Source organism: Oncorhynchus gorbuscha, unplaced genomic scaffold (assembly GCF_021184085.1).
Source record: "Oncorhynchus gorbuscha isolate QuinsamMale2020 ecotype Even-year unplaced genomic scaffold, OgorEven_v1.0 Un_scaffold_1658, whole genome shotgun sequence".
In the NCBI taxonomy this organism is placed as follows: domain Eukaryota; kingdom Metazoa; phylum Chordata; class Actinopteri; order Salmoniformes; family Salmonidae; genus Oncorhynchus; species Oncorhynchus gorbuscha.
Genome location: NW_025746375.1, coordinates 46676 through 73625, shown reverse-complemented (window position 1 = coordinate 73625; position 26950 = coordinate 46676). Strand labels below are relative to the sequence as shown.

The window sequence follows — 26950 nt, the reverse complement described above, 5'->3', positions numbered from 1 at the left end:
AAGAGCAGTTCACTGACCGGAAATCGAATCCTAACCACTAGACCACCAGGGAAGGGTACTACAGTGCAATTCGTTTCCCAGTTTGAAATGGTACATATAGTTGAAGTCGTAAGTTTCCATCCACTTAGGCTGGAGTCATTAAAACCTGTTTGTCAACCCCTCCCCACATTTCTTGCTAACAAACAATAGTTTTGGCAGTCGGTTAGGACATCTACTTTGTGCATGACACAAGTCATTTTTCCAACAATTGTTTACAGAGGGATTATTTCACTTATAATTCACTGTATCACAAATTCAGTGGGCCAGAAGTTTACATACACAAAGTTGGCTGTGCCTTTAAACAGTTTGTAAAATTCCCGAAAATGATGTCTTGGCTTTAGAAGCTTGTGATAGGCTAATTGACATCCTTTGAGTCAATTGGAGGTGTACCTGTAGATGTATTTCAAGGCCTACCTTCAAACTCAGTGCCTCTTTGCTTGACTCCATGGGAAAAGCAAAGGAAATCAGCCAAGACCTCAGAAAAAATGTAGACCTCCACAAGTCTGGTTCCTCCTTGGGAGCAATTTCCAAACGCCTGAAGGTACCTCGCTCATCTGTAGAAACAATAGTACGCAAGTATAAACACCATGGGACCACGCAGGCGTCATACCGCTCAGGAAGGAGACGCGTTCTCTCTCCTAGAGATGAACGTACTTTGGGTCGAAAAGTGAAAATCCATCCCAGAACAACAGCAAAGGACCTTGTGAAGATGCTGGAGGAAACAGGTACAAAATGGTCTATATCCACAGGCAAACGAGTCCTATATCGACATACCCCGAGAGGCCGCTCAGCAAGGAAGAAGCTACTGCTCCAAAACCGCCATAAAAAAGCCATACTACAGTTTGGGGACAAAGATCCTAGTTTTTGAGAAATCCTAACCACTAGACCACCAGGGAAGGGTAACAGTGCAAATCGGTTCCCAGTGTGAGCTGGTACATATGTGCGATAACCTTCTATATTCATTGTGACAGGTTGCACAAGTAAACATGTAGCAAAGATAGTTCCCTGGGGATCGAACCCGGGCCGCGGCGGTGAGAGCGTCGAATCCTAACCACTAGACCACCAGGGAAGGGTACTACAGTGCAAATCGGTTCCAAGTGTGAGCTGGTACATATGTGCGATAACCTTCTATATTCATTGTGACAGGTTGTACAAGTAAACATGTAGCAATAGAGTAGTTCCCTGACCGGGAATCGAACCCAGGCCGCGGCGGTGAGAGCGCCGAATCCTAACCACTAGACCACCAGGGAAGGATACGACAGTGCAAATCGGTTCCAAGTGTGAGCTGGTACATATGTGCGATAACCTTCTGTATTCATTGTGACAGGTTGTACAAGTAAACATGTAGCAAAAGAGTAGTTCCCTGACCACGAATCAAACCCGGGACGCGGCGGTGAGAGCGCTGAATCCTAACCACTAGACCACCAGGGAAGGGTACTACAGTGCAAATCGGGAGTCGAACTGGGAGTCGAACCACCAGGAAAGGGTACTACAGTGGAAATCGGGAGTCGAACCTGGGCCGCAGCGGTGAGAGCGCCGAATCCTAACCACTAGACCACCAGGGAAGGGTACTACAGTGCAATTCGTTTCCCAGTTTGAAATGGTACATATAGTTGAAGTCGTAAGTTTCCATCCACTTAGGCTGGAGTCATTAAAACCTGTTTGTCAACCCCTCCACACATTTCTTGCTAACAAACGATAGTTTTGGCAGTCGGTTAGGACATCTACTTTGTGCATGACACAAGTAATTCTTCCAACAATTGTTTACAGAGGGATTATTTCACTTATAATTCACTGTATCACAAATTCAGTGGGCCAGAAGTTTACATACACAAAGTTGGCTGTGCCTTTAAACAGTTTGTAAAATTCCTGAAAATGATGTCATGGCTTTAGAAGCTTCTGATAGGCTTATTGACATCCTTTGAGTCAATTGGAGGTGTAACTGTAGATGTATTTCAAGTTCTACCTTCAAACTCAGTGCCTCTTTGCTTGACTCCATGGGAAAAGCAAAGGAAATCAGCCAAGACCTCAGAAAAAAATGTAGACCTCCACAAGTCTGGTTCCTCCTTGGGAGCAATTTCCAAACGCCTGAAGGTACCTAGCTCATCTGTAGAAATCTGTAGAAACAATAGTACGCAAGTATAAACACCATGGGACCACGCAGGCGTCATACCGCTCAGGAAGGAGACGCGTTCTCTCTCCTAGAGATGAACGTACTTTGGGTCGAAAAGTGCAAATCCATCCCAGAACAACAGCAAAGGACCTTGTGAAGATGCTGGAGGAAACAGGTACAAAATGGTCTATATCCACAGGCAAACGAGTCCTATATCGACATACCCCGAGAGGCCGCTCAGCAAGGAAGAAGCTACTGCTCCAAAACCGCCATAAAAAAGCCATACTACAGTTTGGGGACAAAGATCCTAGTTTTTGGAGAAATGTCCTCTGGTCTGATGAAACAAAAATCGGCAAAAAAAATGTAGACCTCCACAAGTCTGGTTCCTCCTTGGGAGCAATTTCCAAACGCCTGAAGGTACCTCGCTCATCTGTAGAAACAATGGTACGCAAGTATAAACAGCATGGTATGACGCAGGCGTCATACCGCTCAGGAAGGAGACGCGTTCTCTCTCCTAGAGATGAACGTACTTTGGGTCGAAAAGTGCAAATCCATCCCAGAACAACAGCAAAGGACCTTGTGAAGATGCTGGAGGAAACAGGTACAAAATGGTCTATATCCACAGGCAAACGAGTCCTATATCGACATACCCCGAGAGGCCGCTCAGCAAGGAAGAAGCTACTGCTCCAAAACCGCCATAAAAAAGCCATACTACAGTTTGGGGACAAAGATCCTAGTTTTTGGAGAAATGTCCTCTGGTCTGATGAAACAAAAATCGAACTGTTTGGCCATAATGACCATTGTTATGTTTGGAGGGAAAAGGGGGAGGATTTCAAGCTGAAGAACACCATCATGTTGTGGGGTTGCTTTGCTGCAGGAGGGTCTGGTGCACCACTAGAACACCTGGGAAGGACACTGCAGGGCAAATCGGTTTGCAATGTGAAGTGGTACATATGTGCGACAACCTACTAAATTCATAGTGACAGGTTGCACAAGTAAAAAAGGAGCATAGACTATTTCCCTGACCGGGAATCGAACCCGGGCCACGGCGGTGAGAGCGCCGAATCCTAACCACTAGACCACCAGGGAAGGATAATACAGTGCAAATTGGTTCTCAGTGTGAGCTGGTACATATGTGCGATAACCTTCTATATTCATTGTGACAGGTTGTACAAGTAAAGATGTAGCAAAAGAGTAGTTCCCTGACCGGGAATCGAACCCGGGCCGCAGCGGTGAGAGCGCCGAATCCTAACCACTAGACCACAAGGGAAGGGTACGACAGTGCAAATCGGTTCCAAGTGTGAGCTGGTACATATGTGTGATAACCTTCTATATTCATTGTGACAGGTTGTACAAGTAAACATGTAGCAATAGAGTAGTTCCCTGACCGGGAATCGAACCCGGGCCACGGCGGTGAGAGCGCCGAATCCTAAGCACTAGACCACCAGTGAAGGGTACAACATTTCAAATGGGTTCCCAGTGTGAGCTGGTACATATGTGCGATAACCTTCTATATTCATTGTGACAGGTTGCACACGTAAACATGTAGCAAAAGAGCAGTTCCCTGACCGGGAATCGAATCCTAACCACTAGACCACCAGGGAAGGGTACTACAGTGCAATTCGTTTCCCAGTTTGAAATGGTACATATAGTTGAAGTCGTAAGTTTCCATCCACTTAGGCTGGAGTCATTAAAACCTGTTTGTCAACCCCTCCACACATTTCTTGCTAACAAACGATAGTTTTGGTAGTCGGTTAGGACATCTACTTTGTGCATGACACAAGTCATTTTTCCAACAATTGTTTACATTGGGATTATTTCACTTATAATTCACTGTATCACAAATTCAGTGGGCCAGAAGTTTACATACAATAAGTTGGCTGTGCCTTTAAACAGTTTGTAAAATTCCCGAAAATGATGTCATGGCTTTAGAAGCTTCTGATAGGCTAATTGACATCCTTTGAGTCAATTGGAGGTGTACCTGTAGATGTATTTCAAGGCCTACCTTCAAACTCAGTGCCTCTTTGCTTGACTCCATGGGAAAAGCAAAGGAAATCAGGCAAGACCTCAGAAAAAAAATGTAGACCTCCACAAGTCTGGTTCCTCCTTGGGAGCAATTTCCAAACGCCTGAAGGTACCTCGCTCATCTGTAGAAACAATAGTACGCAAGTATAAACAGCATGGTATGACGCAGGCGTCATACCGCTCAGGAAGGAGACGCGTTATCTCTCCTAGAGATGAACGTACTTTGGGTCGAAAAGTGCAAATCCATCCCAGAACAACAGCAAAGGACCTTGTGGAGATGCTGGAGGAAACAGGTACAAAATGGTCTACATCCACAGGCAAACGAGTCCTATATCGACATACCCCGAGAGGCCGCTCAGCAAGGAAGAAGCTACTGCTCCAAAACCGCCATAAAAAAGCCATACTACAGTTTGGGGACAAATATCCTAGTTTTTGGAGAAATGTCCTCTGGTCTGATGAAACAAAAATCGAACTGTTTGGCCATAATGACCATTGTTATGTTTGGAGGGAAAAGGGGGAGGCTTTCAAGCCGAAGAACACCATCATGTTGTGGGGGTGCTTTGCTGCAGGAGAGTCTGGTGCACCACTAGAACACCTGGGAAGGACACTGCAGTGCAAATCGGTTTGCAATTTGAAGTGGTACATATGTGCAACAACCTACTAAATTCATAGTGACAGGTTGCACAAGTAAACAAGGAGCATAGACTATTTCCCTGACCGGGAATCGAACCCGGGCCACGGCGGTGAGAGCCGAATCCTAACCACTAGACCACCAGGGAAGGATAATACAGTGTAAATTGGTTCTCAGTGTGAGCTGGTACATATGTGCGATAACCTTCTATATTCATTGTGACAGGTTGTACAAGTAAAGATGTAGCAAAAGAGTAGTTCCCTGACCGGGAATCAAACCCGGGCCACGGCGGTGAGAGCGCCGAATCCTAACCACTAGACCACCAGGGAAGGGTACTACAGTGCAATTCGTTTCCCAGTTTGAAATGGTACATATAGTTGAAGTCGTAAGTTTCCATCCACTTAGGCTGGAGTCATTAAAACCTGTTTGTCAACCCCTCCCCACATTTCTTGCTAACAAACGATCGTTTTGGCAGACGGTTAGGACATCTACTTTGTGCATGACACAAGTCATTTTTCCAACAATTGTTTACATTGGGATTATTTCACTTATAATTCACTGTATCACAAATTCAGTGGGCCAGAAGTTTACATACAATGAGTTGGCTGTGCCTTTAAACAGTTTGTAAAATTCCCGAAAATGATGTCATGGCTTTAGAAGCTTCTGATAGGCTAATTGACATCCTTTGAGTCAATTGGAGGAGTACCTGTAGATGTATTTCAAGGCCTACCTTCAAACTCAGTGCCTCTTTGCTTGACTCCATGGGAAAAGCAAAGGAAATCAGGCAAAACCTCAGAAAAAAAATGTAGACCTCCACAAGTCTGGTTCCTCCTTGGGAGCAATTTCCAAACGCCTGAAGGTACCTCGCTCATCTGTAGAAACAATAGTACGCAAGTATAAACACCATGGTATGGCGCAGGCGTCATACCGCTCAGGAAGGAGACGCGTTCTCTCTCCTAGAGATGAACGTACTTTGGGTCGAAAAGTGCAAATCCATCCCAGAACAACAGCAAAGGACCTTGTGAAGATGCTGGAGGAAACAGGTACAAAATGGTCTATATCCACAGGCAAACGAGTCCTATATCGACATACCTCGAGAGCCCGCTCAGAACACCATCATGTTGTGGGGGTGCTTTGCTGCAGGAGGGTCTGGTGCACCACTAGAACACCTGGGAAGGACACTGCAGTGCAAATCGGTTCCCAGTGTGAGATGGTACATATGTGCGATAACCTTCTATATTCATTGTGACAGGTTGCACAAGTAAACATGTAGCAAAAGTGTAGTTCCCTGAACGGGAATCGAACCCGGGTCGCGGCGGTGAGAGCGCCGAATCCTAACCACTAGACCACTAGACCACAGGGAAGGGTACTACAGTGCAAATCAGTTCCCAGTGTGAGCTGGTACATATGTGCGATAACCTTCTATATTCATTGTGACAGGTTGCACAAGTAAACATGTAGCAAAAGATTAGTTCCCTGAACGGGAATCGAACCCGGGCAGCGGCTGTGAGAGCGCCGAATCCTAAGCACTAGACCACCAGGGAAGGGTACAACATTTCAAATCGGTTCCCAGTGTGAGCTGGTACATATGTGCGATAACCTTCTATATTCATTGTGACAGGTTGCACACGTAAACATGTAGCAAAAGAGCAGTTCACTGACCGGGAATCGAATCCTAACCACTAGACCACCAGGGAAGGATACTACAGTGCAATTCGTTTCCCAGTTTGAAATGGTACATATAGTTGAAGTCGTAAGTTTCCATCCACTTAGGCTGGAGTCATTAAAACTTTGGGTCGAAAAGTGCAAATCCATCCCAGAACAACAGCAAAGGACCTTGTGAAGATGCTGGAGGAAACAGGTACAAAATGGTCTACATCCACAGGCAAACGAGTCCTATATCGACATACCCCGAGAGGCCGCTCAGCAAGGAAGAAGCTACTGCTCCAAAACCGCCATAAAAAAGCCATACTACAGTTTGGGGACAAAGATCCTAGTTTTTGGAGAAATGTCCTCTGGTCTGATGAAACAAAAATCGAACTGTTTGGCCATAATGACCATTGTTATGTTTGGAGGGAAAAGGGGGAGGCTTTCAAGCCGAAGAACACCATCATGTTGTGGGGGTGCTTTGCTGCAGGAGAGTCTGGTGCACCACTAGAACACCTGGGAAGGACACTGCAGTGCAAATCGGTTTGCAATTTGAAGTGGTACATATGTGCGACAACCTACTAAATTCATAGTGAAAGGTTGCACAAGTAAACAAGGAGCATAGACTATTTCCCTGACCGGGAATCGAACCCGGGCCGCGGCAGTGAGAGTGCCGAATCCTAACCACTAGACCACCATGGAAGGATAATACAGTGCAAATTGGTTCTCAGTGTGAGCTGGTACATATGTGTGATAACCTTCTATATTCATTGTGACAGGTTGTACAAGTAAACAAGGAGCATATACTATTTCCCTGACCGGGAATCGAACCCGGGCCGCGGCGGTGAGAGCGCCGAATCCTAACCACTAGACCACCAGGGAAGGATAATACAGTGCAATTCGTTTCCCATTTTGAAATGGTACATATAGTTGAAGTCGTAAGTTTCCATCCACTTAGGCTGGAGTCATTAAAACCTGTTTGTCAACCCCTCCCCACATTTCTTGTTAACAAACAATAGTTTTGGCAGTCGGTTAGGACATCTACTTTGTGCATGACACAAGTCATTTTTCCAACAATTGTTTACAGAGGGATTATTTCACTTATAATTCACTGTATCACAAATTCAGTGGGCCAGAAGTTTACATACACAAAGTTGGCTGTGCCTTTAAACAGTTTGTAAAATTCCCGAAAATGATGTCTTGGCTTTAGAAGCTTCTGATAGGCTAATTGACATCCTTTGAGTCAATTGGAGGTGTACCTGTAGATGTATTTCAAGGCCTACCTTTAAACTCAGTGCCTCTTTGCTTGACTCCATGGGAAAAGCAAAGGAAATCAGCCAAGACCTCAGAAAAAAATGTAGATCTCCACAAGTCTCGTTCCTCCTTGGGAGCAATTTCCAAACGCCTGAAGGTACCTCGCTCATCTGTAGAAACAATAGTACGCAAGTATAAACACCATGGGACCACGCAGGCGTCATACCGCTCAGGAAGGAGACGCGTTCTCTCTCCTAGAGATGAACGTACTTTGGGTCGAAAAGTGCAAATCCATCCCAGAACAAAAGCAAAGGACCTTGTGAAGATGCTGGAGGAAACAGGTACAAAATGGTCTATATCCACAGGCAAACGAGTCCTATATCGACATACCCCGAGAGGCCGCTCAGCAAGGAAGAAGCTACTGCTCCAAAACCGCCATAAAAAAGCCATACTACAGTTTGGGGACAAAGATCCTAGTTTTTGGAGAAATGTCCTCTGGTCTGATGAAACAAAAATCGAACTGTTTGGCCATAATGACCATTGTTATGTTTGGAGGGAAAAGGGGGAGGCTTTCAAGCCGAAGAACACCATCATGTTGTGGGGGTGCTTTGCTGCAGGAGGGTCTGGTGCACCACTAGAACACCTGGGAAGGACACTGCAGGGCAAATCGGTTTGCAATTTGAAGTGGTACATATGTGCGACAACCTACTAAATTCATAGTGACAGGTTGCACAAGTAAAAAAGGAGCATAGACTATTTCCCTGACCGGGAATCGAACCCGAGCCGCAGCGGTGAGAGCGCCAAATCCTAACCACTAGACCACCAGGGAAGGATAATACAGTGCAAATTGGTTCTCAGTGTGAGCTGGTACATATGTGCGATAACCTTCTATATTCATTGTGACAGGTTGTAGAAGTAAAGATGTAGCAAAAGAGTAGTTCCCTGACCAGGAATCGAACCCGGGCCGCGGCGGTGAGAGCGCCGAATCCTAGCCACTAGACCACCAGGGAAGGGTACGACAGTGCAAATCGGTTCCAAGTGTGAGCTGGTACATATGTGCGATAACCTTCTATATTCATTGTGACAGGTTGTACAAGTAAACATGTAGCAAAAGAGTAGTTCCCTGACCGTGAATCGAACCCGGGCTGCAGCGGTGAGAGCGCCGAATCCTAACCACTAGACCACCAGGGAAGGGTACTACAGTGCAAATCGGGAGTCGAACTGGGAGTCGAACCACCAGGGAAGGGTACTACAGTGGAAATCTGGAGTCGAACCCGGGCCACGGCGGTGAGAGCGCCGAATCCTAACCACTAGACCACCAGGGAAGGGTACTACAATGCAATTCGTTTCCCAGTTTGAAATGCAAGGAAGCTCCTTCCTCTGCAAGGAAGAAGCTACTGCTCCAAAACCGCCATAAAAAAGCCATACTACAGTTTGGGGACAAAGATCCTAGTTTTTGGAGAAATGTCCTCTGGTCTGATGAAACAAAAATCGAACTGTTTGGCCATAATGACCATTGTTATGTTTGGAGGGAAAAGGTGAGGATTTCAAGCCGAAGAACACCATCATGTTGTGGGGTTGCTTTGCTGCAGGAGGGTCTAGTGCACCACTAGAACACCTGGGAAGGACACAGCAGGGCAAATCGGTTTGCAATTTGAAGTGGTACATATGTGCGACAACCTACTAAATTCATAGTGACAGGTTGCACAAGTAAACAAGGAGCATAGACTATTTCCCTGTCCGGGAATCGAACCCAGGCTGCGGCGGTGAGAGCGCCGAATCCTAACCACTAGACCACCAGGGAAGGATAATACAGTGCAAATTGGTTCTCAGTGTGAGCTGGTACATATGTGCGATAACCTTCTATATTCATTGTGACAGGTTGTACAAGTAAACATGTAGCAAAAGAGTAGTTCCCTGACCGGGAATCGAACCCGGGCCGCGGCGGTGAGAGCGCCGAATCCTAACCCACTAACCACTAGACCACCAGGGAAGGGTACTACAGTGCAATTCGTTTCCCAGTTTGAAATGGTACATATAGTTGAAGTCGTAAGTTTCCATCCACTTAGGCTGGAGTCATTAAAACCTGTTTGTCAACCCCTCCCACATTTCTTGCTAACAAACGATAGTTTTGGCAGTCGGTTAGGACATCTACTTTGTGCATGACACAAGTCATTTTTCCAACAATTGTTTACAGAGGGATTATTTCACTTATAATTCACTGTATCACAAATTCAGTGGGCCAGAAGTTTACATACACAAAGTTGGCTGTGCCTTTAAACAGTTTGTAAAATTCCCGAAAATGATGTCATGGCTTTAGAAGCTTCTGATAGGCTAATTGACATCCTTTGAGTCAATTGGAGGTGTACCTGTAGATGTATTTCAAGGCCTACCTTCAAACTCAGTGCCTCTTTGCTTGACTCCATGGGAAAAGCAAAGGAAATCAGCCAAGACCTCAGAAAAAAATGTAGACCTCCACAAGTCTGGTTCCTCCTTGGGAGCAATTTCCAAACGCCTGAAGGTACCTCGCTCATCTGTAGAAACAATAGTACGCAAGTATAAACACCATGGGACCACGCAGGCGTCATACCGCTCAGGAAGGAGACGCGTTCTCTCTCCTAGAGATGAACGTACTTTGGGTCGAAAAGTGCAAATCCATCCCAGAACAACAGCAAAGGACCTTGTGAAGATGCTGGAGGAAACAGGTACAAAATGGTCTATATCCACAGGCAAACGAGTCCTATATCGACATACCCCGAGAGGCCGCTCAGCAAGGAAGAAGCTACTGCTCCAAAACCGCCATAAAAAAGCCATACTACAGTTTGGGGACAAAGATCCTAGTTTTTGGAGAAATGTCCTCTGGTCTGATGAAACAAAAATCGAACTGTTTGGCCATAATGACCATTGTTATGTTTGGAGGGAAAAGGCGGAGGCTTTCAAGCCGAAGAACACCATCATGTTGTGGGGGTGCTTTGCTGCAGGAGGGTCTGGTGCACCACTAGAACACCTGGGAAGGACACTGCAGGGCAAATCGGTTTGCAATTTGAAGTGGTACATATGTGCGACAACCTACTAAATTCATAGTGACAGGTTGCACAAGTAAAAAAGGAGCATAGACTATTTCCCTGACCGGGAATCGAACCCGAGCCGCGGCGGTGAGAGCGCCAAATCCTAACCACTAGACCACCAGGGAAGGATAATACAGTGCAAATTGGTTCTCAGTGTGAGCTGGTACATATGTGCGATAACCTTCTATATTCATTGTGACAGGTTGTAGAAGTAAAGATGTAGCAAAAGAGTAGTTCCCTGACCAGGAATCGAACCCGGGCCGCGGCGGTGAGAGCGCCGAATCCTAACCACTAGACCACCAGGGAAGGGTACGACAGTGCAAATCGGTTCCAAGTGTGAGCTGGTACATATGTGCGATAACCTTCTATATTCATTGTGACAGGTTGTACAAGTAAACAAGCAAAAGAGTAGTTCCCTGACCGTGAATCGAACCCGGGCTGCAGCGGTGAGAGCGCCGAATCCTAACCACTAGACCACCAGGGAAGGGTACTACAGTGCAAATCGGGAGTCGAACTGGGAGTCGAACCACCAGGGAAGGGTACTACAGTGGAAATCTGGAGTCGAACCCGGGCCACGGCGGTGAGAGCGCCGAATCCTAACCACTAGACCACCAGGGAAGGGTACTACAGTGCAATTCGTTTCCCAGTTTGAAATGCAAGGAAGCTCCTTCCTCTGCAAGGAAGAAGCTACTGCTCCAAAACCGCCATAAAAAAGCCATACTACAGTTTGGGGACAAAGATCCTAGTTTTTGGAGAAATGTCCTCTGGTCTGATGAAACAAAAATCGAACTGTTTGGCCATAATGACCATTGTTATGTTTGGAGGGAAAAGGTGAGGATTTCAAGCCGAAGAACACCATCATGTTGTGGGGTTGCTTTGCTGCAGGAGGGTCTAGTGCACCACTAGAACACCTGGGAAGGACACAGCAGGGCAAATCGGTTTGCAATTTGAAGTGGTACATATGTGCGACAACCTACTAAATTCATAGTGACAGGTTGCACAAGTAAACAAGGAGCATAGACTATTTCCCTGTCCGGGAATCGAACCCAGGCTGCGGCGGTGAGAGCGCCGAATCCTAACCACTAGACCACCAGGGAAGGATAATACAGTGCAAATTGGTTCTCAGTGTGAGCTGGTACATATGTGCGATAACCTTCTATATTCATTGTGACAGGTTGTACAAGTAAACATGTAGCAAAAGAGTAGTTCCCTGACCGGGAATCGAACCCGGGCCGCAGCGGTGAGAGCACCGAATCCTAACCACTAGACTACCAGGGAAGGGTACTACAGTGCAATTCGTTTCCCAGTTTGAAATGGTACATATAGTTGAAGTCGTAAGTTTCCATCCACTTAGGCTGGAGTCATTAAAACCTGTTTGTCAACCTCCACACATTTTTTGCTAACAAACGATAGTCTTGGCAGTCGGTTAGGACATCTGCTTTGTGCATGACACAAGTAATTTTTCCAACAATTGTTTACAGAGGGATTATTTCACTTATAATTCACTGTATCACAAATTCAGTGGGCCAGAAGTTTACATACACTAAGTTGGCTGTGCCTTTAAACAGTTTGTAAAATTCCTGAAAATGATGTCATGGCTTTAGAAACTTCTGATAGGCTAATTGACATCCTTTGAGTCAATTGGAGGTGTACCTGTAGATGTATTTCAAGGCCTACCTTCAAACTCAGTGCCTCTTTGCTTGACTCCATGGGAAAAGCAAAGGAAATCAGCCAAGACCTCAGAAAAAAATGTAGACCTCCACAAGTCTGGTTCCTCCTTGGGAGCAATTTCCAAACGCCTGAAGGTACCTCGCTCATCTGTAGAAACAATAGTACGCAAGTATAAACACCATGGTACCACGCAGGCGTCATACCGCTCAGGAAGGAGACGCTTTCTCTCTCCTAGAGATGAACGTACTTTGGGTCGAAAAGTGCAAATCCATCCCTGAACAACAGCAAAGGACCTTGTGAAGATGCTGGAGGAAACAGGTACAAAATGGTCTATATCCACAGGCAAACGAGTCCTATATCGACATACCCCGAGAGGCCGCTCAGCAAGGAAGAAGCTACTGCTCCAAAACCGCCATAAAAAAGCCATACTACAGTTTGGGGACAAAGATCCTAGTTTTTGCAATAACCTAGTTTTTGCGTCCGAATCCTAACCACTAGACCACCAGGGAAGGGTACTACAGTGCAAATCGGTTCCCAGTGTGAGCTGGTACATATGTGCGATAACCTTCTATATTCATTGTGACAGGTTGCACAAGTAAACATGTAGCAAAAGAGTAGTTCCCTGACCGGGATCGCTTTGCTGCCGCGGCGGTGAGAGCACCGAATCCTAACCACTAGACCACCAGGGAAGGGTACTACAGTGCAAATCGGTTCCAAGTGTGAGCTGGTACATATGTGCGATAACCTTCTATATTCATTGTGACAGGTTGTACAAGTAAACATGTAGCAATAGAGTAGTTCCCTGACCGGGAATCGAACCCGGGCCGCAGCGGTGAGAGCGCCGAATCCTAACCACTAGACCACCAGGGAAGGGTACGACAGTGCAAATCGGTTCCAAGTGTGAGCTGGTACATATGTGCGATAACCTTCTGTATTCATTGTGACAGGTTGTACAAGTAAACATGTAGCAAAAGAGTAGTTCCCTGACCAGGAATCAAACCCGGGACGCGGCGGTGAGAGCGCCGAATCCTAACCACTAGACCACCAGGGAAGGGTACTACAGTGCAAATCAGGAGTCGAACTGGGAGTCGAACCACCAGGAAAGGGTACTACAGTGGAAATCATGAGTCAAACCTGGGCCGCGGCGGTGAGAGCGCCGAATCCTAACCACTAGACCACCAGGGAAGGGTACTACAGTGCAATTCGTTTCCCAGTTTGAAATGGTACATATAGTTGAAGTCGTAAGTTTCCATCCACTTAGGCTGGAGTCATTAAAACCTGTTTGTCAACCCCTCCACACATTTCTTGCTAACAAACGATAGTTTTGGCAGTCGGTTAGGACATCTACTTTGTGCATGACACAAGTAATTTTTCCAACAATTGTTTACAGAGGGATTATTTCACTTATAATTCACTGTATCACAAATTCAGTGGGCCAGAAGTTTACATACACAAAGTTGGCTGTGCCTTTAAACAGTTTGTAAAATTCCCGAAAATGATGTCATGGCTTTAGAAGCTTCTGATAGGCTTATTGACATCCTTTGAGTCAATTGGAGGTGTAACTGTAGATGTATTTCAAGGTCTACCTTCAAACTCAGTGCCTCTTTGCTTGACTCCATGGGAAAAGCAAAGGAAATCAGCCAAGACCTCAGAAAAAAATGTAGACCTCCACAAGTCTGGTTCCTCCTTGGGAGCAATTTCCAAACGCCTGAAGGTACCTAGCTCATCTGTAGAAACAATAGTACGCAAGTATAAACACCATGGGACCACGCAGGCGTCATACCGCTCAGGAAGGAGACGCGTTCTCTCTCCTAGAGATGAACGTACTTTGGGTCGAAAAGTGCAAATCCATCCCAGAACAACAGCAAAGGACCTTGTGAAGATGCTGGAGGAAACAGGTACAAAATGGTCTATATCCACAGGCAAACGAGTCCTATATCGACATACCCCGAGAGGCCGCTCAGCAAGGAAGAAGCTACTGCTCCAAAACCGCCATAAAAAAGCCATACTACAGTTTGGGGACAAAGATCCTAGTTTTTGGAGAAATGTCCTCTGGTCTGATGAAACAAAAATCGAACTGTTTGGCCATAATGACCATTGTTATGTTTGGAGGGAAAAGGGGAGGCTTTCAAGCCGAAGAACACCATCATGTTGTGGGGGTGCTTTGCTGCAGGAGGGTCTGGTGCACCACTAGAACACCTGGGAAGGACACTGCAGGGCAAATCGGTTTGCAATTTGAAGTGGTACATATGTGCGACAACCTACTAAATTCATAGTGACAGGTTGCACAAGTAAACAAGGAGCATAGACTATTTCCCTGACCGGGAATCGAACCCGGGCCGCGGCGGTGAGAGCGCCGAATCCTAACCACTAGACCACCAGGGAAGGATAATACAGTGCAAATTGGTTCTCAGTGTGAGCTGGTACATATGTGCGATAACCTTCTATATTCATTGTGACAGGTTGTACAAGTAAACATGTAGCAAAAGAGTAGTTCCCTGACCGGGAATCGAACCCGGGCCGCGGCGGTGAGAGCGCCGAATCCTAACCACTAGACCACCAGGGAAGGGTATGACAGTGCAAATCGGTTCCAAGTGTGAACTGGGAGCCGAATCCTAACCACTAGAACAGTGCAACCAAGTGTGAGCTGGAAGGGTATTCATTGTGACAGGTTGGTAAAATGTCAAAAGAGAGTTCCCTCGAACCCGGGCCGCGGCGGTGAGAGCGAATCCTAACCACTAGACCACCAGGGAAGGGTACTACAGTGCAATTCGTTTCCCAGTTTGAAATGGTACATATAGTTGAAGTCGTAAGTTTCCATCCACTTTGGCTGGAGTCATTAAAACCTGTTTGTCAACCCCTCCACACATTTCTTGCTAACAAACGATAGTTTTGGCAGTCGGTTAGGACATCTACTTTGTGCATGACACAAGTAATTTTTCCAACAATTGTTTACAGAGGGATTATTTCACTTATAATTCACTGCATCACAAATTCAGTGGGCCAGAAGTTTACATACACTAAGTTGGCTGTGCCTTTAAACAGTTTGTAAAATTCCCGAAAATGATGTCATGGCTTTAGAAGCTTCTGATAGGCTAATTGACATCCTTTGAGTCAATTGGAGGTGTACCTGTAGATGTATTTCAAGGCCTACCTTCAAACTCAGTGCCTCTTTGCTTGACTCCATGGGAAAAGCAAAGGAAATCAGGGAAGACCTCAGAAAAAAAATGTAGACCTCCACAAGTCTGGTTCCTCCTTGGGAGCAATTTCCAAACGCCTGAAGGTACCTCGCTCATCTGTAGAAACAATAGTACGCAAGTATAAACACCATGGTATGACGCAGGTGTCATACCGCTCAGGAAGGAGACGCTTTCTCTCTCTCCTAGAGATGAACGTACTTTGGGTCGAAAAGTGCAAATCCATCCCTGAACAACAGCAAAGGACCTTGTGAAGATGCTGGAGGAAACAGGTACAAAATGGTCTATATCCACAGGCAAACGAGTCCTATATCGACATACCCCGAGAGGCCGCTCAGCAAGGAAGAAGCTACTGCTCCAAAACCGCCATAAAAAAGCCATACTACAGTTTGGGGACAAAGATCCTAGTTTTTGCAATAACCTAGTTTTTGCGCCGAATCCTAACCACTAGACCACCAGGGAAGGGTACTACAGTGCAAATCGGTTCCCAGTGTGAGCTGGTACATATGTGCGATAACCTTCTATATTCATTATGACAGGTTGCACAAGTAAACATGTAGCAAAATAGTAGTTCCCTGACCGGGGATCGAACCCGGGCCGCGGCGGTGAGAGCGCCGAATCCTAACCACTAGACCACCAGGGAAGGGTACTACAGTGCAAATCGGTTCCAAGTGTGAGCTGGTACATATGTGCGATAACCTTCTATATTCATTGTGACAGGTTGTACAAGTAAACATGTAGCAATAGAGTAGTTCCCTGACCGGGAATCGAACCCGGGCCGCAGCGGTGAGAGCGCCGAATCCTAACCACTAGACCACCAGGGAAGGGTACGACAGTGCGAATCGGTTCCAAGTGTGAGCTGGTACATATGTGCGATAACCTTCTATATTCATTGTGACAGGTTGTACAAGTAAACATGTAGCAATAGAGTAGTTACCTGACCGGGAATCGAACCAGGGCCGCGGCGGTGGGAGCGCCGAATCCTAACCACTAGACCACCAGGGAAGGGTACGACAGTGCAAATCGGTTCCAAGTGTGAGCTGGTACATATGTGCGATAACATTCTGTATTCATTGTGACAGGTTGTACAAGTAAACATGTAGCAAAAGAGTAGTTCCCTGAACAGGAATCAAACCCGGGACCGGCGGTGAGAGCGCCTAATCCTAACCACTAGACCACCAGGGAAGAGTACTACAGTGCAAATCGGGAGTCGAACCACCAGGAAAGGGTACCAGTGGAAATCGGGAGTCGCACAAACCTGGGCCGCGGCGGTGAGAGCGCCGAATCCTAACCACTAGACCACCAGGGAAGGGTACTACAGTGCAATTCGGTTTCCCAGTTTGAAATGGTACATATAGTTGAAGTCTAAGTTTCCATCCACTTAAACTTGAGTCATTAAAACCTGTTTGTCAACCCCTCTACACATTTCTTGCTAACAAACGACCACAAGGGAAGGGTACAACAGTGCAAATGGGTTCCCAGTGTGAGCTGGTACATATGTGCGATAACCTTCTATATTCATTGTGACAGGTTGCACACGTAAACATGTAGCAAAAAAGAGCAGTTCCCTGACGGGGAATCGAATCCTAACCACTAGACCACCAGGGAAGGGTACTACAGTGCAATTCGTTTCCCAGTTTGAAATGGTACATATAGTTGAAGTCGTAAGTTTCCATCCACTTAGGCTGGAGTCATTAAAACCTGTTTGTCAACCCCTCCCCACATTTCTTGCTAACAAACAATAGTTTTGGCAGTCGGTTAGGACATCTACTTTGTGCATGACACAAGTCATTTTTCCAACAATTGTTTACAGAGGGATTATTTCATTTATAATTCACTGTATCACAAATTCAGTGGGCCAGAAGTTTACATACACAAAGTTGGCTGTGCCTTTAAACAGTTTGTAAAATTCCCGAAAATGATGTCATGGCTTTAGAAGCTTCTGATAGGCTAATTGACATCCTTTGAGTCAATTGGAGGTGTACCTGTAGATGTATTTCAAGGCCTACCTTCAAACTCAGTGCCTCTTTGCTTGACTCCATGGGAAAAGCAAAGGAAATCAGCCAAGACCTCAGAAAAAAATGTAGACCTCCACAAGTCTGGTTCCTCCTTGGGAGCAATTTCCAAACGCCTGAAGGTACCTCGCTCATCTGTAGAAACAATAGTACGCAAGTATAAACACCATGGGACCAGGCGTCATACTGCTCAGGAAGGAGACGCGTTCTCTCTCCTAGAGATGAACGTACTTTGGGTCGAAAAGTGAAAATCCATCCCAGAACAACAGCAAAGGACCTTGTGAAGATGCTGGAGGAAACAGGTACTAAATGGTCTATATCCACAGGCAATCGAGTCCTATATCGACATACCCCGAGAGGCCGCTCAGCAAGGAAGAAGCTACTGCTCCAAAACCGCCATAAAAAAGCCATACTACAGTTTGGGGACAAAGATCCTAGTTTTTGCAGAAACCTAGTTTTTCCGAATCCTAACCACTAGACCACCAGGGAAGGGTACTACAGTGCAAATCGGTTCCCAGTGTGAGCTGGTACATATGTGCGATAACCTTCTATATTCATTGTGACAGGTTGCACAAGTAAACATGTAGCAAAAGAGTAGTTCCCTGACCGGGGATCGAACCAGGGCCGCAGCGGTGAGAGCGCCGAATCCTAACCACTAGACCACCAGGGAAGGGTGCTACAGTGCAAATCGGTTCCCAGTGTGGGAACTGGAGTGGGATCCTCGGGACAGTAAGACAGAGACTGGGTTTTTGGGGACTGGATAACATATTCTGACAGGTTGCACAAGTAAACTGTAGTTCCCTGGGAATCGAATCCTAACCACTAGACCACCAGGGAAGGGTACTACAGTGCAATTCGTTTCCCAGTTTGAAATGGTACATATAGTTGAAGTCGTAAGTTTCCATCCACTTAGGCTGGAGTCATTAAAACCTGTTTGTCAACCCCTCCCCACATTTCTTGCTAACAAACAATAGTTTTGGCAGTCGGTTAGGACATCTACTTTGTGCATGACACAAGTCATTTTTCCAACAATTGTTTACAGAGGGATTATTTCACTTATAATTCACTGTATCACAAATTCAGTGGGCCAGAAGTTTACATACACAAAGTTGGCTGTGCCTTTAAACAGTTTGTAAAATTCCCGAAAATGATGTCTTGGCTTTAGAAGCTTGTGATAGGCTAATTGACATCCTTTGAGTCAATTGGAGGTGTACCTGTAGATGTATTTCAAGGCCTACCTTCAAACTCAGTGCCTCTTTGCTTGACTCCATGGGAAAAGCAAAGGAAATCAGCCAAGACCTCAGAAAAAATGTAGACCTCCACAAGTCTGGTTCCTCCTTGGGAGCAATTTCCAAACGCCTGAAGGTACCTCGCTCATCTGTAGAAACAATAGTACAAGTATAAACACCATGGGACCACGTAGGCGTCATACCGCTCAGGAAGGAGACGCATTCTCTCTCCTAGAGATGAACGTACTTTGGGTCGAAAAGTGAAAATCCATCCCAGAACAACAGCAAAGGACCTTGTGAAGATGCTGGAGGAAACAGGTACTAAATGGTCTATATCCACAGGCAATCGAGTCCTATATCGACATCCCGAGAGGCCGCTCAGCAAGGAAGAAGCTACTGCTCCAAAACCGCCATAAAAAAGCCATACTACAGTTTGGGGACAAAGATCCTAGTTTTTGCAATAACCTAGTTTTTGCACCGAATCCTAACCACTAGACCACCAGGGAAGGGTACTACAGTGCAAATCGGTTCCCAGTGTGAGCTGGTACATATGTGCGATAACCTTCTATATTCATTGTGACAGGTTGCACAAGTAAACATGTAGCAAAAGAGTAGTTCCCTGACCGGGGATCGAACCCGGGCCGCGGCGGTGAGAGCGCCAAATCCTAACCACTAGACCACCAGGGAAGGGTATAACATTTCAAATCGGTTCCCAGTGTGAGCTGGTACATATGTGCGATAACCTTCTATATTCATTGTGACAGGTTGACAGGTTGCACACGTAAACATGTAGCAAAAGAGCAGTTCACTGACCGGGAATCGAATCCTAACCACTAGACCACCAGGGAAGGGTACTACAGTGCAATTCGTTTCCCAGTTTGAAATGGTACATATAGTTGAAGTCGTAAGTTTCCATCCACTTAGGCTGGAGTCATTAAAACCTGTTTGTCAACCCCTCCACACATTTCTTGCTAACAAACGATAGTTTTGGCAGTCGGTTAGGACATCTACTTTGTGCATGACACAAGTAATTTTTCCAACAATTGTTTACAGAGGGATTATTTCACTTATAATTCACTGTATCACAAATTCAGTGGGCCAGAAGTTTACATACACTAAGTTGGCTGTGCCTTTAAACAGTTTGTAAAATTCCCGAAAATGATGTCATGGCTTTAGAAGCTTCTGATAGGCTAATTGACATCCTTTGAGTCAATTGGAGGTGTACCTGTAGATGTATTTCAAGGCCTACCTTCAAACTCAGTGCCTCTTTGCTTGACTCCATGGGAAAAGCAAAGGAAATCAGCCAAGACCTCAGAAAAAAATGTAGATCTCCACAAGTCTGGTTCCTCCTTGGGAGCAATTTCCAAACGCCTGAAGGTACCTCGCTCATCTGTAGAAACAATAGTACGCAAGTATAAACACCATGGGACCACGCAGGCGTCATACCGCTCAGGAAGGAGACGCGTTCTCTCTCCTAGAGATGAACGTACTTTGGGTCGAAAAGTGCAAATCCATCCCAGAACAACAGCAAAGGACCTTGTGAAGATGCTGGAGGAAACAGGTACAAAATGGTCTATATCCACAGGCAAACGAGTCCTATATCGACATACCCCGAGAGGCCGCTCAGCAAGGAAGAAGCTACTGCTCCAAAACCGCCATAAAAAAGCCATACTACAGTTTGGGGACAAAGATCCTAGTTTTTGGAGAAATGTCCTCTGGTCTGATGAAACAAAAATCGAACTGTTTGGCCATAATGACCATTGTTATGTTTGGAGGGAAAAGGGGGAGGCTTTCAAGCCGAAGAACACCATCATGTTGTGGGGGTGCTTTGCTGCAGGAGGGTCTGGTGCACCACTAGAACACCTGGGAAGGACACTGCAGTGCAAATCGGTTCGCAATTTGAAGTGGTACATATGTACGACAACCTACTAAATTCATAGTGACAGGTTGCACAAGTAAACAAGGAGCATAGACTATTTCCCTGACCGGGAATCGAACCCAGGCTGCGGCGGTGAGAGCGCCAAATCCTAACCACTAGACCACCAGGGAAGGATAATACAGTGCAAATTGGTTCTCAGTGTGAGCTGGTACATATGTGCGATAACCTTCTATATTCATTGTGACAGGTTGTAGAAGTAAAGATGTAGCAAAAGAGTAGTTCCCTGACCGGGGAATCGAACCACCAGGGGGCCGTGGCGGTGAGAGCGCCAAATCCTAACCACTAGACCACCAGGGAAGGGTACGACAGTGCAAATCGGTTCCAAGTGTGAGCTGGTACATATGTGCGATAACCTTCTATATTCATTGTGACAGGTTGTACAAGTAAACATGTAGCAAAAGATTAGTTCCCTGACCATGAATCAAACCCGGGCCGCAGCGGTGCGCGCCGAATCCTAACCACTAGACCACCAGGGAAGGGTACTACAGTGCAAATCGGGAGTCGAACTGGTACATAGTCGAACCATTCAGGGAAGGTTGTACTAAACAGTGGAAGTTCGGGAGTCAAACCCGGGCCGCGGCGGTGAGAGCGCCGAATCCTAACCACTAGACCACCAGGGAAGGGTATAACATTTCAAATCGGTTCCCAGTGTGAGCTGGTACATATGTGCGATAACCTTCTATATTCATTGTGACAGGTTGCACACGTAAACATGTAGCAAAAGAGCAGTTCACTGACCGGGAATCGAATCCTAACCACTAGACCACCAGGGAAGGGTACTACAGTGCAATTCGTTTCCCAGTTTGAAATGGTACATATAGTTGAAGTCGTAAGTTTCCATCCACTTTGGCTGGAGTCATTAAAACCTGTTTGTCAACCCCTCCACACATTACTTGCTAACAAACGATAGTTTTGGCAGTCGGTTAGGACATCTACTTTGTGCATGACACACAAGTAATTTTTCCAACAATTGTTTACAGAGGGATTATTTCACTTATAATTCACTGTATCACAAATTCAGTGGGCCAGAAGTTTACATACACTAAGTTGGCTGTGCCTTTAAACAGTTTGTAAAATTCCCGAAAATGATGTCATGGCTTTAGAAGCTTCTGATAGGCTAATTGACATCCTTTGAGTCAATTGGAGGTGTACCTGTAGATGTATTTCAAGGCCTACCTTCAAACTCAGTGCCTCTTTGCTTGACTCCATGGGAAAAGCAAAGGAAATCAGCCAAGACCTCAGAAAAAAATGTAGATCTCCACAAGTCTGGTTCCTCCTTGGGAGCAATTTCCAAACGCCTGAAGGTACCTCGCTCATCTGTAGAAACAATAGTACGCAAGTATAAACACCATGGGACCACGCAGGCGTCATACCGCTCAGGAAGGAGACGCGTTCTCTCTCCTAGAGATGAACGTACTTTGGGTCGAAAAGTGCAAATCCATCCCAGAACAACAGCAAAGGACCTTGTGAAGATGCTGGAGGAAACAGGTACAAAATGGTCTATATCCACAGGCAAACGAGTCCTATATCGACATACCCCGAGAGGCCGCTCAGCAAGGAAGAAGCTACTGCTCCAAAACCGCCATAAAAAAGCCATACTACAGTTTGGGGACAAAGATCCTAGTTTTTGGAGAAATGTCCTCTGGTCTGATGAAACAAAAATCGAACTGTTTGGCCATAATGACCATTGTTATGTTTGGAGGGAAAAGGGGGAGGCTTTCAAGCCGAAGAACACCATCATGTTGTGGGGGTGCTTTGCTGCAGGAGGGTCTGGTGCACCACTAGAACACCTGGGAAGGACACTGCAGTGCAAATCGGTTCGCAATTTGAAGTGGTACATATGTACGACAACCTACTAAATTCATAGTGACAGGTTGCACAAGTAAACAAGGAGCATAGACTATTTCCCTGACCGGGAATCGAACCCAGGCTGCGGCGGTGAGAGCGCCGAATCCTAACCACTAGACCACCAGGGAAGGATAATACAGTGCAAATTGGTTCTCAGTGTGAGCTGGTACATATGTGCGATAACCTTCTATATTCATTGTGACAGGTTGTAGAAGTAAAGATGTAGCAAAAGAGTAGTTCCCTGACCGGGAATCGAACCCGGGCCGTGGCGGTGAGAGCGCCAAATCCTAACCACTAGACCACCAGGGAAGGGTACGACAGTGCAAATCGGTTCCAAGTGTGAGCTGGTACATATGTGCGATAACCTTCTATATTCATTGTGACAGGTTGTACAAGTAAACATGTAGCAAAAGATTAGTTCCCTGACCATGAATCAAACCCGGGCCGCAGCGGTGAGAGCGCCGAATCCTAACCACTAGACCACCAGGGAAGGGTACTACAGTGCAAATCGGGAGTCGAACTGGGAGTCGAACCACCAGGGAAGGGTACTACAGTGGAAATCGGGAGTCAAACCCGGGCCGCGGCGGTGAGAGCGCCGAATCCTAACCACTAGACCACCAGGGAAGGGTACTACAGTGCAATTCGTTTCCCAGTTTGAAATGTAAGGAAGCTCCTTCCTCTGCAAGGAAGAAGCTACTGCTCCAAAACCGCCATAAAAAAGCCATACTACAGTTTGGGGACAAAGATCCTAGTTTTTGGAGAAATGTCCTCTGGTCTGATGAAACAAAAATCGAACTGTTTGGCCATAATGACCATTGTTATGTTTGGAGGGAAAAGGTGAGGATTTCAAGCCGAAGAACACCATCATGTTGTGGGGTTGCTTTGCTGCAGGAGGGTCTAGTGCACCACTAGAACATCTGGGAAGGACACAGCAGGGCAAATCGGTTTGCAATTTGAAGTGGTACATATGTGCGACAACCTACTAAATTCATAGTGACAGGTTGCACAAGTAAACAAGGAGCATAGACTATTTCCCTGACCGGGAATCGAACCCGGGCCACGGCGGTGAGAGCGCCGAATCCTAACCACTAGACCACCAGGGAGGGATAATACAGTGCAAATTGGTTCTCAGTGTGAGCTGATACATATGTGCGATAACCTTCTATATTCATTGTGACAGGTTGTACAAGTAAAGATGTAGCAAAAGAGTAGTTCCCTGACCGGGAATCGAACCCGGGCCGCGGCGGTGAGAGCACCGAATCCTAACCACTAGACCACCAGGGAAGGGTACGACAGTGCAAATCGGTTCCAAGTGTGAGCTGGTACATATGTGTGATAACCTTCTATATTCATTGTGACAGGTTGTACAAGTAAACATGTAGCAATAGAGTAGTTCCCTGACCGGGAATCGAACCCGGGCAGCGGCGGTGAGAGCACCGAATCCTAACCACTAGACCACCAGGGAAGGGTACTACAGTGCAATTCGATTCCCAGTTTGAAATGGTACATATAGTTGAAGTCGTAAGTTTCCATCCACTTAGGCTGGAGTCATTAAAACCTGTTTGTCAACCCCTCCCCACATTTCTTGCTAACAAACGATAGTTTTGGCAGACGGTTAGGACATCTACTTTGTGCATGACACAAGTCATTTTTCCAACAATTGTTTACATTGGGATTATTTCACTTATAATTCACTGTATCACAAATTCAGTGGGCCAGAAGTTTACATACACAAAGTTGGCTGTGCCTTTAAACAGTTTGTAAAATTCCCGAAAATGATGTCATGGCTTTAGAAGCTTCTGATAGGCTAATTGACATCCTTTGAGTCAATTGGAGGTGTACCTGTAGATGTATTTCAAGGCCTACCTTCAAACTCAGTGCCTCTTTGCTTGACTCCATGGGAAAAGCAAAGGAAATCAGCCAAGACCTCAGAAAAAAATGTAGACCTCCACAAGTCTGGTTCCTCCTTGGGAGCAATTTCCAAACGCCTGAAGGTACCTCGCTCATCTGTAGAAACAATAGTACGCAAGTATAAACACCATGGGACCACGCAGGCGTCATACCGCTCAGGAAGGAGACGCGTTCTCTCTCCTAGAGAGATGAACGACTTTGGGTCGAAAAGTGAAAATCCATCCCAGAACAACAGCAAAGGACCTTGTGAAGATGCTGGAGGAAACAGGTACAAAATGGTCTATATCCACAGGCAATCGAGTCCTATATCGACATACCCCGAGAGGCCGCTCAGCAAGGAAGAAGCTACTGCTCCAAAACCGCCATAAAAAAGCCATACTACAGTTTGGGGACAAAGATCCTAGTTTTTGCAATAACCTAGTTTTGCTGCCGAATCCTAACCACTAGACCACCAGGGAAGGGTACTACAGTGCAAATCGGTTCCCAGTGTGAGCTGGTACATATGTGCGATAACCTTCTATATTCATTGTGACAGGTTGCACAAGTAAACATGTAGCAAAAGAGTAGTTCCCTGACCGGGGATCGAACCCGGGCCGCGGCGGTGAGAGCGCCAAATCCTAACCACTAGACCACCAGGGAAGGGTACTACAGTGCAAATCGGTTCCCAGTGTGAGCTGGTACATATGTGCGATAACCTTCTATATTCATTGTGACAGGTTGCACAAGTAAACATGTAGCAAAAGAGTAGTTCCCACTGAACCGGGCGGTGAGAGCGAATCCTAACCACTAGACCACCAGGGAAGGGTACTACAGTGCAATTCGTTTCCCAGTTTGAAATGGTACATATAGTTGAAGTCGTAAGTTTCCATCCACTTAGGCTGGAGTCATTAAAACCTGTTTGTCAACCCCTCCCCACATTTCTTGCTAACAAACAATAGTTTTGGCAGTCGGTTAGGACATCTACTTTGTGCATGACACAAGTCATTTTTCCAACAATTGTTTACAGAGGGATTATTTCATTTATAATTCACTGTATCACAAATTCAGTGGGCCAGAAGTTTACATACACAAAGTTGGCTGTGCCTTTAAACAGTTTGTAAAATTCCCGAAAATGATGTCTTGGCTTTAGAAGCTTGTGATAGGCTAATTGACATCCTTTGAGTCAATTGGAGGTGTACCTGTAGATGTATTTCAAGGCCTACCTTCAAACTCAGTGCCTCTTTGCTTGACTCCATGGGAAAAGCAAAGGAAATCAGCCAAGACCTCAGAAAAAAATGTAGACCTCCACAAGTCTGGTTCCTCCTTGGGAGCAATTTCCAAACGCCTGAAGGTACCTCGCTCATCTGTAGAAACAATAGTACGCAAGTATAAACACCATGGGACCACGTAGGCGTCATACCGCTCAGGAAGGAGACGCGTTCTCTCTCCTAGAGATGAACGTACTTTGGGTCGAAAAGTGAAAATCCATCCCAGAACAACAGCAAAGGACCTTGTGAAGATGCTGGAGGAAACAGGTACTAAATGGTCTATATCCACAGGCAATCGAGTCCTATATCGACATACCCCGAGAGGCCGCTCAGCAAGGAAGAAGCTACTGCTCCAAAACCGCCATAAAAAAGCCATACTACAGTTTGGGGACAAAGATCCTAGTTTTTGCAATAACCTAGTTTTTGCGCCGAATCCTAACCACTAGACCACCAGGGAAGGGTACTACAGTGCAAATCGGTTCCCAGTGTGAGCTGGTACATATGTGCGATAACCTTCTATATTCATTGTGACAGGTTGCACAAGTAAACATGTAGCAAAAGAGTAGTTCCCTGACCGGGGATCGAACCCGGGCCGCGGCGGTGAGAGCGCCAAATCCTAACCACTAGACCACCAGGGAAGGGTACTACAGTGCAAATCGGTTCCCAGTGTGAGCTGGTACATATGTGCGATAACCTATATTCATTGTGACAGGTTACACAAGTAAACATGTAGCAAAAGATTAGTTCCCTGAACGGGAATCGAACCCGGGACGCGGCAGGGACAGCGCCGAATTCTAACAACTAGACCACCAGGGAATGGTACAACATTTCAAATCGGTTCCCAGTGTGAGCTGGTACATATGTGCGATAACCTTCTATATTCATTGTGACAGGTTGCACACGTAAGCATGTAGCAAAAGAGCAGTTCACTGACCGGGAATCGAATCCTAACCACTAGACCACCAGGGAAGGGTACTACAGTGCAATTCGTTTCCCAGTTTGAAATGGTACATATAGTTGAAGTCGTAAGTTTCCATCCACTTAGGCTGGAGTCATTAAAACCTGTTTGTCAACCCCTCCCCACATTTCTTGCTAACAAACAATAGTTTTGGCAGT

General features: G+C 46.0%; 8 non-coding genes across 8 annotated transcripts; all 8 read right to left on the bottom strand.

The window, feature by feature from the left end:
* Nucleotides 1–3169: 3169 nt before the first annotated feature.
* Nucleotides 3170–3241, bottom strand: trnae-cuc. The gene has a single exon. It is a non-coding gene; the product is annotated as a tRNA-Glu (tRNA).
* A 4024-nt stretch (nt 3242–7265) lies between these two features.
* Nucleotides 7266–7337, bottom strand: trnae-cuc. The gene has a single exon. It is a non-coding gene; the product is annotated as a tRNA-Glu (tRNA).
* A 7424-nt stretch (nt 7338–14761) lies between these two features.
* On the bottom strand, nt 14762–14833 carry trnae-cuc. The gene has a single exon. It is a non-coding gene; the product is annotated as a tRNA-Glu (tRNA).
* Nucleotides 14834–14942: 109 nt separating this feature from the next.
* Nucleotides 14943–15014, bottom strand: trnae-cuc. Its single transcript has one exon. It is a non-coding gene; the product is annotated as a tRNA-Glu (tRNA).
* A 1202-nt stretch (nt 15015–16216) lies between these two features.
* Nucleotides 16217–16288, bottom strand: trnae-cuc. Its single transcript has one exon. It is a non-coding gene; the product is annotated as a tRNA-Glu (tRNA).
* A 6625-nt stretch (nt 16289–22913) lies between these two features.
* trnae-cuc lies at nt 22914–22985 on the bottom strand. Its single transcript has one exon. It is a non-coding gene; the product is annotated as a tRNA-Glu (tRNA).
* Nucleotides 22986–23707: 722 nt separating this feature from the next.
* trnae-cuc lies at nt 23708–23779 on the bottom strand. Its single transcript has one exon. It is a non-coding gene; the product is annotated as a tRNA-Glu (tRNA).
* A 109-nt stretch (nt 23780–23888) lies between these two features.
* On the bottom strand, nt 23889–23960 carry trnae-cuc. Its single transcript has one exon. It is a non-coding gene; the product is annotated as a tRNA-Glu (tRNA).
* Nucleotides 23961–26950: the final 2990 nt, after the last annotated feature.